Below are 14564 nucleotides of genomic sequence, written 5' to 3'. Positions count from 1 at the left end.
AAGATTCCTATCATGACCAATAGCAGTCTTTGCTTCCTATTTTTATCTCATCACCAATTCAGCATAACAAAGGCCACTCTTTTGGCATTAACTGACATTAGAGGAAGCTCGTATAAATATTCATGAGGCACTTTCTATATATTGCTCACATTTGGTACTAACATCAATGTATCATATTGAAAGAGAAAGGAAGCACTAACATTTCTCATTCTTATTTTTTGGACTCAACCGCTGTTAGTAAACACTATAGTAATGGCTGCAGTGGTCAGACAAGACCTGCCATCTGCAGGATTGAAGTGTTCATTCCTCCAGCTACTGAAGGCACTGGTAGCCAAAGGCTCGCAGCTGAGTCTCTCTCCAGTCATTGTCCTTATCTGAACAAAGCTACCAGGTCCAAGATCATTCCTCTCCCCTTATAACAGCCTGTAGGAAACAACAGGTCATTTCAGGGGCATGTGGACACAGTGCCCATTCTTGGATTTAGGACAACTCTCTAGGGCCATTCCAGCTCCAGTGCTCTCTGGAGGATCTATTGAGGTTTCTGATGTAACTGTACTAGCCTTCACCTTTTCTCTCTGCCCAGTTCTGCTTTCTTAACTCCTCAATCAACATATGCACACAAAACTCACCTCAAGGTCTGTTCCTTGGGGATCTCAACATATAGCAGCCCTCAATATTGTGTAATGCTTATCAATGCATAAATTTTAATATAACCTCATGCCAAAGGATGTATGATATATCGAAATAAAAATCTGAAGCATAACATTAGTAAATAGAACAGGTAATCAATTGCAATAATATTTACAATTGATTTAATAGGACCATCTCAGCTCTAAAATTGTGATTTTAAATGCATCTTTATAAAACTACATATTAGCTTAAATAGTAGATAGCTCTTATAACAATGGATTAGGTGTTCCAATAGGAGTATTTCAGTGTGTTGTATTTATGACAAGGCTTGCATGAGACAGAACATTCTAATCCAAATAATAGTGTTATACCGAGAGTATTTAGTCATTTGCATTATTATGTAGTGTCTGGAAGTTTGAGGTGAGTGAAATTGGCCATACATATGAGAACTAATTTAGCTAACATTAACAATCATTAAAGAGTGAAAATGACCTTACTTTCTAAAAAGGAAGGGCATTCTATATAATAAAAGGCTAATATGCAAATCCACCGAACAGTGCAATGACCAGTCACTATGACGCACACTGACCACCAGGGGGCAGAAGCTCAATGCAGGAGCTGCCCCCTGGTGGTCAGTGTGCTCCCGCCAAGGGAGCACCACTCAGCCAGAAGGCCGGCTCACTGCTGGCGAGCGCAGCAGCAGTGGTGGGACCCTCTCCTGCCTTCATGGCATCTCTAAGGGTGTCCGACTCCTTCAGTCAGACATCCCCCAAGGGCTCCCAGACTGCGAGAGGGTGCAGGCTGAGCTGAGGTATCCCCTCTCCCCGCTGAGTGCACGAATTTCATGCACGGGCCTCTAGTATTTAATGACCCCCCAGTTAGCTAACTACCATCTTAAACAATTACACAAAGGCAGCTCCAGACACAGAAAATACTTGGCATGGTTGAACAATTATCAGTCTCAGGTGAAAAGCATGTGATGTCTCATGTTTCTTTGATTTAAATAGGTTTTCAATTCCATGAAATGAAAAGACAAAGCTAGAAAGCATTCTCTTGAAATTCCACCCCAATTAGCCTTATGAATGACTAAATAACCACATGCTATAAAGCAATTAAACCTACTGTATTTACACAACCACTTAACACATGGAAAAGCAGAGGACAAGTGACCCAAAACCAAATAATTTCTGCCATAACTAACTAGACATTTCAATGGCTTTGCACTCTTTGGGCATCAACTGATGGCAATTAAACATTTAGATACGTGTAGATTACTTAATTCATATTCACCCTGATCAAAAATGGTTAAAGGGAATGCATGGAAATTTTTACAAATATGAGAATTTTCATTATGAGACCAAATGCAAAATGTTAATATACCAAAGTAAATTTAAGATACCATAAGAGTAATTTTAAACAATGTCTCAATTATTTTTTTCACCCTTGGCAAATTATAAAAATATGCTCTTTCAAATTGTGCTTGACAGGTTTCTAAGATATCTGACTGGTTTCTTTTTTGGTTCACAAAAACAGTTTTATTAACCCAGTAAGTGAAGACCCAATCTCTTTGCACCCCAAACCCCTGAAAGAATAAGGGAGAAACCTGGGAGAGGGTGGAAATGCCCCCTATCTCTCAACATAGAGAACTGAAGGAAGAAAGGGGGATGGGAGCTGTGAATAGGTGCATATGTATGGGTGGGATGGGTATTATTAGACCAGGATAGCAGCCAAAGAGGAAGAGGAGAATGGAGAGGGTGAGGGATATGTTGAAGGCCCAGGAAAAACGAGGGGTGCTAGAGTTAGAGAACCAAAGGATGTGGGAAGTGTGGGGCTGGAGCCCAGAAGTGGGGTCCGTTCTGAGGCAGGGTGGTGGACCCTTGACTCCCCTTCCTCATTACCTTCTTGCTCCTGAGTTTCTTCTTTCTGCTTCTCCTCCCCAGGTCCCCAATGAGCAGGCTGCTTGCACATGGAGGTCTTCCAGGTCCGAGTGAGCCAGGGGTCCACACAGCGGCTGTGATAGGATGAGCACAAGAAAGTAAAGCAGCCTCAGCTTGTCCCCATTCACATATTCATCCAAGCAGATGGTGCAGACATGCTGGTCTCCATTCTGATAGTCACTTGTAGGAATCTGCTTCAGTTGCTGATTTCACTGGAGCTGTTTCTGGTGCTGGATACAAGGAACTATCATCACTGCTCCTGCCAAAATTAGCAAACCAGCAACCCCTGTGAAAGGAATGAGGTTAATAGCCCAAGAGGAAGCTACTGTCTGGGACCAGAAGCACCTGAGGCCCTTCTGGTAGAGGAAGAGGGCACGTAGGCACTCAGGGCTCCTCTCCCCAGTAAGCACAGACCAGATCCAGTATCTGCTACCGGATCCCCACACTATTTATTCCACATCATGGTCAGCAGTTGGTTGTAAGTCACATGTGCACCACAGCTGCACCACACCCAGCCTTCTGAGCATTTAGGACCTTGAGTCAAAGGCACAGTAGAATCTCTGCAGAAGTGCCATAAAGACTGATGGGTGACCTGAGTTAGGGCTGATGGGGCAATGGGGCGGCAGGCATTGGCAGGGTGAGCCTCCAGACTCAGGGCTCAGGGTAGACCCTAAAAAGGCTGAGAGGTCTGCAAAATCCATGCTGGCATTGCGGTCCAAATTCGCCCTAATGAGCCCCCCTCGCAGGAAGCAGGAAGGTTGAGGGTGCATGGCAGAGGGAGGAAGAGGAGACCTGAGGAGGCTGCTTCCCAGCAACAGGAGAAAAAGCAGAGGTCTGTGCTCTGTAGGCCCCTCCTTCAGGATCCCGGGGCCACTCACCTCCAGTGCCACTTCCCCGCCCCATAGGGGCACAAGGAAAGAACCCGACTTGGGGAGTGAAATATCCAACACATTTAGTGGAGCTGCGACTGAGACACTAAGAATTCCCTTTTCAGGGATAAAACAAGGAAAAAGTCCGGAGGCCAGCACAGGTGACAAATGCTTCTAGAAGGGTGAGGAGCTCAAGGAAGCGGGCCTTCCCAGCAGGTGGGCGTCTTTCCCATGCCCTGGAAAAGGGTTTCAGTAAAGAAAGGCCAGGACTCTTCCAGCCTTGGACACTTCAGATGAAGGACTTCCGACCAACCGTCTCCTCCTCCCTAGGGTCACGGCCACCACTGCAGTAGCTTCAGGTCTCATGAGAGTGCGCGCTGCACCTCCTTCCCAGCCACCGCTGGTCTTGCTGAGTCCATTGTGAGAGATCTCCTGACTCCGGTCGGTCAGGCTCGCTTCATCTCATGTCCAGGAAAAACAAGCTGAGAGTGTTCTAGGATTATTGATTTTAATGTAAGTTTTGTGGCAGATGAATCTAATTTAAGAATGCACACCAGAACCTACAAGTGTGAGTCCTTTGTTGTCCTACCTCCCAAACACGTATCTGAAATCTGAGATAACTCACAAATAAATGCCACCATTATGATACAGGATCATCTATTTTAAAAGAATTTAACATTGTAATCATTTTATCCCAGTGATCCAATACAACCTTTTAAACCAATAAATGTCTATTTCCATTTCAAACACAATATGGAGAAAGGAATAAAATCTTATTTCTTCAGGAGAACCAGTTGACCTGCCTGGTGTTTGGACAGTAACTTTTTCTATGCAGAAGCCTAGAGGTTTTATTGTAGAATTGGAGCCACCTGACCAAGGAAATAACCAGAATAAAATATTGTGGGAAACATTTTCCTGTGAGCCCATTTAGAACAAGAAAAGTATCCATTTGTTCTTAGATTTTATATTTCAAACAGCTGCCCTCTTTCTCTTGAAGTATTATACCTAGAGGTCAAAACCTAGATGAGAAAAGGAAATTACAGACCACTTTAAATAAAGATGTAGCAGATTAGCCAAGTCAGAAATGGAAAGGTTTTATTCTGAGCACACTGCCCCAAATTGTCCCTGTAGACTTGGGTGGCCAGAATCTCACATTACAGGTTTATTTTGCCATTTTTGTACATTGGTTCTATTTGCCAAAATATTCTTCCATTTTCCTGGATTTTCTGATTTGGGAGTGTAACAGATTATTAAATGCCACTCACTCTGCCTGCTTTAACATGATCCCTCTAAGGTTAAGCACAAAACAATAAGCTCCAAGTACAGATATATTTGAAGACTGTTGCTAATCTATACCACTCCTTCCGGACTTCCAAAGGGGTATGGAGAGAGGAGAGAGCAGTCACAAATTGATCCTACCAGCATTAGCTAGTTGCTGACCTTGGCCTGAAAAGATTGAAGAACTGGGAAGATTTCTTTAGAGCAGTGGTTCTCAACCTTGGCTGCACATTAGAATCACCTGGGAATCTTTTTAAAATCCTGATTTCTGGGCCTCATCCTCTGGGAATTCTGTTTCTTTATTACTAATGTTGTGGCCTCACCCCATAACAAAGAACCAGAATTTCCGGAGGATGAGGCCCAGAAATCAGGATTTTAAAAAGATTCCCAGGGGATTCTACTGTGCAGCCAAGGTTGAGAACCACTGCTTTAGAGTGAGTTGTCAGTGAGCTATACCGACCCCCCCTACACACACACACACACACACACACACACGGAAGCAAAGATGGTGCTTTGCTTTGAACCAAGGGAAAGTGACTTAGAGAGACATGTGAAAACTGAAGCCCAGAGAAGAGGGGAGGGGAGCGCATTGGGCCAAGCTGCATTTCCACACCCACAGAAGGTTCTCAGCGTCCAAGCATAGACCTTGCTATGGGGAACCCTTAAAAAGGGATCGCACCGATATTGTATCTGAAGGAGCAAAGGCACACCAAGACGGAGCGGTGGACACTGGAACCTAGAAACGGGGGAGGAGTCACAGGTGTCAGCCCAAAGCACTGTATTAGAGAAAACGGGTCCATGTGGGATTATTTACTGTGCCGACAGGCACCCACACCAGATGGCTACTATATCAACCACCTGTGACTGTTCCCTTTGAGATTGGCCTTGGAGAGGTCATGAGCAGGGGCTAGCCAGAGCAGGAGGGGAGGAAAGACAAGAGAAGCCAGCAGAGCACCTCACCCCTGAAACTTTCAAAGCCCCATCTGGACCCGAGGTGGGGGATGAAAGACTATTTAAGGAGCCTGGGTTTCTCTATTATATCAGACTACACTAGAAATACACCAAATGCTTTCATGCTTAAAGTGTTTAAAGGCAGGGATGGATGGACCCAGGTTTCTTTAGTCTTGGAGTTTGTCCATTTGGGAATGCTTTACAAAAAAATAAAAATATAAAATTATGGATTCGAGGTCAGGAACAGAGCGTTGGAGGGTCCAGTTCAGGGAGCAAGGCTGTCTTCTCCAACTCTATTGTCTGGTGCGAGGATTCTGTCTCGAAATAAAGTTGTTGTAGAGGAAATCTTTACCAAAAAACTAATCAATTCAACAAAATGCATGTATCTGAGCCATATGCCACAAACATCCTTGAAGGAATTAGATAATATTCAAAGCCAATAGACTAAAATGTGTGTGCATGCCCCCACACAAACATTCACTTTGCTACATCTCAATCTAGAGCTAGAAGATTTAAATGATAATGAGTGTGGCTTTTAACTTGAATTTAAGACTCAGGTGGCCAGAATCTCACATTACAGGATTATCTTGCCATTTTTGTACATTGGTGGCTTGTATTTTAAATTCAATAAAATGGACAATAAATATGAGCATAAACAGTTTTTAGGAAGCTACAAGATCAATCCCAAAAGGAGTGATGGTGCAAAGTGGAGCCTGCATGCTCAAGACAGCCTGGAGCCAAAATCAATCAGCTTGACCCAAAACTAATGAAAGTGTCAAAATTCAAATAAATGGAGTCTAACTTTCCAACCCTGGACATGACACAATATCTCTGTTAACCAAAACTTCAGTTACTCAGAGAGCAAGAAGCCTCTTTGTGGGAATAAGATGACTTTCTCAGCATATTCTCACAGTCATGTAAATAACAGCTCCATACACACAGACATGCTCTTAAACCCTGTGGCCTTGCTCTGACTTTGTCCAATTTAAAAACTTCTCTTTGTAGGCAGATTAATTTAACTTCCTGTTGCCTCTTTCTGTTTCCCTGCCTAAGTAGACAATCCTGAGCATAATCTCCATGCTACAACCAAAGACAGCTTTCTGAGGTTTACTGCTCAAATGTCCTCCAGCCTCACTGAGAAGGTTCTTACCAATATTTGAATATGCACTCCAAAAGAAGAGAAAAAGACAACTGTGGAAATATTGCCTATATATATGTACTAGTATATAGTCATTTAAAAAGATATGTAATTTGAGAAATGAGGAAGTAATGCCCACAGAAGGAGAGGAAGAAACTGCATTTGCCACAAGGAAATAAATAAAACTTGGGGACCAGATCAAATCCTACCAAATAAGCAGCTGATCCAACCAAAGAAAAATGTCCAGCAGAAAAAGAGGCACTCAGTAAACTGTCTCTCGAACCAAATGATTCCTTCTTCAAACATTTAAAGCTACAGTTACAGTTTCTGGTCACAGTTAACCACATACTTTCTTTCCCCTTTCATTTATAAATCCAAAGGAATCTATTATTCATGGTTTTGGCTCATTTATATTCAACTCACCGAAATGTTATTTGTGAAGAGACATGTGAGCTCAGGAAGACTTGTAAGCCTTTTAAAGGCAATTTATTGTTAGAACTCATGATACAGTGTGATGCCAAGTCTATAAACACCACAGACCTATAGCCTCAACTTCGCATTAGGCCTCTTTCCATTCCAAAGTGGCCTTGAGGTTGGCAAGGGGTCTGTTTCTCCCTCGAGTCTTTTCAATGTCCAAAATGTCTGGAAGAGGATGATAAATATTAATATATATTTGGCAAAAACATTACAGTAGATATTGAATTTGGTCTATCACTACCATAAAAAGAAGTTATTGGTTTTATATTATCTTAAACCTCAAAAGAGTGCCCAGAGTCTATTAAGTCCTCAATTAGGAAATGCCCCAAGTATCCAAGTATAATTTTTTCTGCTTGTCAATGACGTGTTATTTCTAGTATTAAAACAACAACAAAAACACAACTCTATGTTCATTCCAGACCGTCGGGGTCCAGTATTAAATATCAGGACACTTATCCTATCTAATAATAGACAAACAGGGTAATTGACCGTACCTTCGCTACGCCTCCCATTGGCTAATCAGCACGATATGCAAATTAACCGCCAACAAAGATGGCGGTTAATTTGCATGTGGTGCGAAGCGAAGACTGAAGGTGGCTCCAGCCAGAGCAGTGAAGGCTTTGAAGGTGGCTCTGGCCAGAGCAGCGAGGGCTTTGAAGGCGGCTCTGGCCGGAGCGAAGGCCTGGGTCCCAGGTGCTGGAGGAAAACCGGTGCTGGCAGTCAGGGGAAGGGAAGGCACCTTCTGGATGAAGCCAGGGCTGTGAGGGAAGCCTGGGTCCCGGGTGCCTGCTGGGGGCCGAAGGGAAGCCAGTGCCAGCAGCTGGGAAAAGGAAGGCCTACTCTTGCACTAATTTCGTGCATCGGGCCTCTAGCGTATTATATCATTGTTTGTATATTTGTAATGAGCATTACTGCTTTACTCACCTTATTTATGCCTATTTCTGTTCATTCTGTTACTAATTTTACTTTAAAATGTTATTTATTTTGGCACCATTTTAAAATTTCCTAATTAGTTCTATTTTCTTTTACATCTTCATCCTTAAAATGAATGTCAATGTGAGGGTTAGAGAATGCAATTTGGCAGATAATTTTCCCCAAATTACAATTTCCTCCATCTACCAATGCAAAAGAGACACTGATCTCCCAATATTATCCTTCCCCTTTTGCTGGCCACACATCCTTAGCACTTCCAAGTGAAAGTCATGCCTTCCTTCGGTTTTCTTGACAACTTCTTGTGATGGTTCTCTCAGAAATGAAAGATCTAACTCTTTCTGTTTGGAAGATCTAACTCTTCCTCCAAATAACTGAGAATGTACTAGTATTTAGAGGCTGAGAACAGGTAAGTGTGTCAACAGAACAGTGAGTCCAGAGGGGCCAGCTAGCTCTCTAACCTCCACTTCTATCACTGTCTAAATACAAATGTTAGCAATTACTGTGATAAATGGAAAAGCCTTTACTCAACATTTAGATAAGAATTCACATTCAACTATGCCAGAAAGGGGTGTCAGAGGATCTTAAACTCTCAATGCAGAGATTACCAGATACTTTCTTATGTGCATCATGTTAGGTTCCATCACTGTAACATGAATCCCACTCATCACAAAAAGGCTAAATGCTGCTTTTAATAGCAGTTAGGAAAATTATAAACTCCCTCAAAACTGACCAGTTTTGCCTGATATCAGCCTTCAGAATTAATATAAAATTCAGTGTGTGCCAAAATAAGTGCCTATCATGTTGTGGCTGTTATACCCACCCTGAGGATTGACGGTGCCCAGGAAGAACCTGCTTCTTCATCAAAATTGCCAGGTTTATCAAGCTCATCATAGGCCACAGCTGAAAAGAATATTCTATGTGCTTAACTCTGCATCCTCCCTCCCAAGCAGGCACCACTGTAAGGGTGAAGCCATTCAAAACAAAACCTTAGTGAAGCAGAAAACAAATGGCCCATAATCTCAGCTTTCAGAGCCAATAGGATGTTTGCTCTCCAGAGTGAGGGATGCACCCCAGAGCACACAGGTGATTTATGGGACTGGAAGAGAAAAACACTAGAACTGTGGTTGGCAAACTGCGGCTTGCGAGCCACATGCAGCTCTTTGGCCCCTTGAGTGTGGCTCTTCCACAAAATACCACGTGCGGGCGTGCACATATAGTGCAATTGAAACTTTATGGCCCATGCGCAGAAGTCAGTATTTTGTGGAAGAGCCACACTCAAGTGGTCAAAGAGCCACATATGGCTCGTGTGCCGCAGTTTGCCGACCACTGCACTAGAATGTCTATTTTTCTTTTTCTCTTGACCTTTTAACATTCTGTTACCTGTGTGTTTGTAATGTACACAGTGATGCATGCATAGAATTTATAATTGTATATAGAACTATATGTATATACACATACATATAGGTGCAAGAGTATAAATATGTATGATGGTAAGGTTTTTGGGCCCATGCCTAATGGACAAGAGTTCTATATAAGGATAGACGTTTTCCAGGCAAACTTTAACCCAAGCCTTTTTTCCCATCAAAATTCAAGACGTTTACAAACCCCTACCCACTACAATATCTCAGGATATTTATTCACATCTGGGAGAAGCATTCTGCACTGATGATTTCTGTGGGTTTTTTGGTGTTTTTTTTCAAAGTAAATCTCAGGTGAGAATATAATGCCATAGTTCCCCTCAGCACATCTTATGGGGTCAATGTTGGTGTTATTAGGTACATCTATGTCTCATTTCTAGTAAATATCCATTCTTATAAAAAAAGATAAATATCACATGATCTCACTCATTTATGGAATATAATGAACAACATAATCTGATGAACAAAAACAAATCCAGAGGCAGAGAAAGATCAATCAGATCAATCAAACCTTAGAGGGAAGGTAGGGGAGGGTGGGGGTAAGGGGGAGAGATCAACCAAAGGACTTATATGCATGCATATAGGTCTAACCAATGGACACAGACAATAGGGGGGTGAGGGCATAAGTGGGGAGGGTGGGGGTGGGTAATGTGGGGATCAGACACATATGTAATAACTTAATCAATAAAGAAATTTTTAAAAAATGTAGACAGATTTAGGAGAAATTTCAAGTGTGGTTAAAATAGATTTGCCCTAATTGGCTCCAAGTAATACTTAAAGTCATATTCTCATATAGACAAGAGGCACTTTTTTGATGAATAATTTCTGGAAAAGGTTCATTAACATGTGATTAAGTCACATCTTGGAGAAGAGCCACACATCTTGATGAAATATGATTTTAAAAATGTGTTTTGCTCTACTATGTCATTTTATCTCAGGGATGGTAGGCTAGTAAATATATTATTTATTTTTGCCAGATTTGGACCACATGGAACCATAGATCTTAGTCATTTCATTTCATCATTTTTTCATTACTTAAACCAGCAGTTGACAAACTATAGCCCATAGGCAAAATCTGGTCTGCTACTTGTTTTTGTACAACCTCCAAGTTTAGAATGGTTTTTATATTTTTAAACTAGAGGCCTGGTGCACAAAAATTTGTGCACTCAGGGAGGTCACTCAGCCCGGCCTGTACCCTCTCACATCTGGGACCCCTCAGGGGATGTCCCCCTGCTGGCATAGGCCCGCTCCCCAGGGGAGCCCTCAGGGGATGTCCACTTGCCAGCGGGGAGCAGGCCTAAACTGCAGTCGGACATCCTTAGTGCTGCTGAAGAGGCAGGAGAGGCTTCAGCCACCACCGCTGTGCTGGCAGCCATCAGCCTGGCTTGTGGCTGAACAGAGCTCACCCTGGGGGAACACACTGACCACCAGGGGAAGCTCCTGCATTGAGCGTCTGCCCCCTGGTGGTCAGTGTGTGTCATAGTGACCAATCATTCCCAGTCTTTCTGCTGTTAGGGTCAATTTGCATATTACCCTTTTATTATATGCCTGGTGCATGGGTAGGGGCTTGCTGGTTTGCCTTGAAGGGTGTCCCAGATCAGGGTGAGGGTCCTGCTGGGGTGCCTGGCCAGCCTGGGTGAGGGGCTGATGGCTGTTTGCAGACTGGCCAAGCCCCCCAGCGGGGACCCTCACCCCACGGGTATGTGGCCTGCCTGGCTGAGGGCTATTTTCAGGATGGTCACACCCCCTTCAGGGTGGAGGTCCCCGCTGGGGTCCCTGGCCAGCCTGGGTGAGGGGCTGATGGCTGTTTGCAGGCTGGCCACACTCCCTTCAGGGTGGGGGTCCTCACTGAGGTGCCTGGTCAGCCTGGGTGAGGGGCTGAGAGCCGTTTTCAGGCTGGGCATGCCCCCCGGTGACCTAAGCTCCCAGCCTCTCCTTTTTTTGCAGGTATCTGGGACTTATTTATCTTTTATAATTGAAACTTTGTAGCCTTGAGCAGAGCCCAGACCCAGGGCAGGCGGGAAGCTTGGCTTCCTCCCTCGCCAGGGGCAACCCAAGCCTCCTGCTCACTCCAGCTCCGTGGCCGCCACCATCTTAGCTGGATTAATTTGCATAGTTGCTCTGATTGGCTGGTGGGCATGGCTTGTGGGTATAGCCAAGTGATGGAGTGATGGTTAATTTGCATCTTTCTCTTTTATTAGTGTAGATGGTTGAAAAACACAAAATAATAATATGATATGATAGGTGAACATTACATACAATTCAAATTTCAGTGTCCATAAATAAAGTTTTATTGAAACACAACCATGCCCATTCCTTTACATGTTGTTTATGGCTACAAAGGCAAAGTTGGCTAGTTGCAACACAGACTTATGGTTCCTCAAGCCTAAAATATTTACTCTCTAGTTCTTTACAGGAAAAGTCTGCTGAGTCCTGGCCTAAGTGGACCAAAATCTGAAATCATCATTTTCCACATTTTATGTAAAGTCAGGCTACACTTGTCTATTTGATTATTTTAAGACTTCTCCAAAGGAGATAAATTCTGATCCATTTTACTATGATTAGGCAGAAAAAGAAAGTCAGGTTTATCTATGTATGTAGAACTATTCTAATTGCCCACATGGGTCATTTGTTCTAAGTTCCGCCTTTACCTTAATTAATTTTAGTGGGCAATTAATGTTGCTAATTCATTCCACAAATGTACCACCCTCTGCAGCACTTTATCTAAACAGATATAACCACTGTTGCACCTGAGCCAGAACTCCTGATTTAAGTATTATCAAAACAAGCTTAAGGGCTTGTTAAAATGGAATTAGATTGGCAGAGGAGAATTTTGTTCCCCTCGAAATGCTGGCACTTCTCCCCTTTCCTGAATGGTATCCACATAATGGCTTTCTCTATTGAGGATGGCACTTTTAGAAATTCTGCTAGTGTGTAGTTATTCCAGAATCATGGCTCTTCACATTCAACGCTATCTAAAGGGATGTCTGACTGTTATACAGCAACTTCACTGCTTTAAAAAAAAATTGCAGGGGACATGAAATGACAACAAAACAAAGGAGATATGAATGATAGGACAGGTCGTTAAAAGAAGCTTGGAATTTACACCTTTGTCTCTTTCTTATGATATTTCTTTCACCTTTGATTTTTCTATGCCTGGAATGTTCTCTTCCCTTTCCTGGTCAAGTGCAACTTCAGGTCTGAGCTCACGTCGCTGCCATAATTATGCCTTTTCTCTGTCAATCCAAAGTACTTTGCGTGTGTCTTTATTAAAACATTTTTATATGATATGACAGCTAATTTTTTTGTTTTATTTTTAACATGTCTGTATCTTTACTGAGATTACTACCTTCTGAGAGAATTTTAAAACTGATTTATTTCAATAAAGTAATTTGTCATTAAAAATTAAAATTTTACTTCTAGTGAGTACCATCATAACAACTTGTTAGAGGGAAAACCTCTCATTCTCTGTCTCTCTCTCTCTCTCTCTTTCTCTCTCTCTTTTCTTCCTTCCCTCTCTTTCTCCCTCTCTCCCTCTTTCTGTAAATATGCTAGCAGGAAAGTATAAGAGACATTCATAGCCCTTGGCTGCCCACCACCCAAGCCTCCTCATAACACCACCCAGCCCCGTTTAGAAGTTACCTTTCTCCCAGGTGCTGTGCAGTTCTGGAGCGATGCTGTGCCCACCCACCACAAACCACGAAGAGGCAGGCTGTCTGTCCCCAGCCCCATGCAGCCAGGGGCAGCCAAGCAGACCCCTCTCCAGGGCCCTTTGCTCTCTCCACGGAGTAGCTCAGGCTGTGGGGACTGGATAGAGGCTGTTGATCATGGTGATCACATTCACTCTGCTCCTGCTGAGTGATACCAGATTCCTACTTTCTCTTGGCATCTCACCACTTTCCAGACCCAGACCTCCAGCCTTGCTCTGGTTGTCTGACAATATTTGTCCAAAATGTTCCTTTTTGTCTAAGATGACAACTAATACTTTCTCTGACTTACAAGCAAAAATCCTCACTGATAAAGGTAGTATCAGTCAAGAATTACCCAAATTTACCTGAGTATGAAAAAAATTCCACTGTATTTAGTGAATAATTATCAGCATCCTTATCATCATCATCATCACTCCTGTTTACATTTAGTGATCCTTTACTATGTGGCATTTAATCCTCACAAAAATTCTATAAGGTAAGACAGTTCCCATCATTATCATCTTCTATGGATAAGAAAGCTGAGGCAGAGAGAGGACAGATAGATCAGTGTTGCAGGGTCACATGGCTCATAAATGGAGCTCGGCTACCAATCTAGGCAGTCTATATTTACATTTCTTATTCTCAATAATAATAGGAAGAATGATATAATTCTTGTTACTATTGTAGTTGATAATAATACCTAATATTTACTATGCACTTACTACATACAAGCATTGATCATCTATTCCTCACAATACCTTATAAAGTTCCTTCGAACTTCATAATGTAAACATCCTTATTTTACATATAAGAAAACTAAAATATAGTGAGATTAAACTACTCACCCAATTTTGCAAGGCTGGTAATTAGTAAGACCAAGTTTGAACACAAAGAGTCCCCAGCCACACACTTCACTGTCACCATGCTGGCCTCTCTGACAGGAGCTTTGCAAGAGACTCAACCTCTAAATCTATCATTGCATGAACTAGCTATGGGACCTTAACTGTGACTTTGTGTCTTCGCCTGTAAGATGGAAATAATATTTACAAACCTCTAACATGACTTACAAGACCTTGATGGGGGAAAATGTGATACAATTTTTAAATATTTTGAAAACCGTTGTTCACGTGAATACTGGATTTTTTGAATCTGTGCTTTTAGAAACTTGAGAGGCCATGCTTTTTATTGTCATTGAAGAAGTGCATGCATGGGTAAGACTGATTGCATTTTAGAGAGCTCGAACA

General features: G+C 42.6%; 1 pseudogene; it reads right to left on the bottom strand.

The window, feature by feature from the left end:
- Window positions 1–2340: 2340 nt before the first annotated feature.
- Window positions 2341–9310, bottom strand: LOC118655756 (annotated as a pseudogene).
- Between the last annotated feature and the right edge of the window lie 5254 nt (window positions 9311–14564).

The sequence above is a fragment of the Myotis myotis genome, unplaced genomic scaffold (assembly GCF_014108235.1).
Source record: "Myotis myotis isolate mMyoMyo1 unplaced genomic scaffold, mMyoMyo1.p scaffold_m19_p_5, whole genome shotgun sequence".
NCBI lineage: Eukaryota > Metazoa > Chordata > Mammalia > Chiroptera > Vespertilionidae > Myotis > Myotis myotis.
This window is presented reverse-complemented; position numbering and strand designations above follow the sequence as displayed.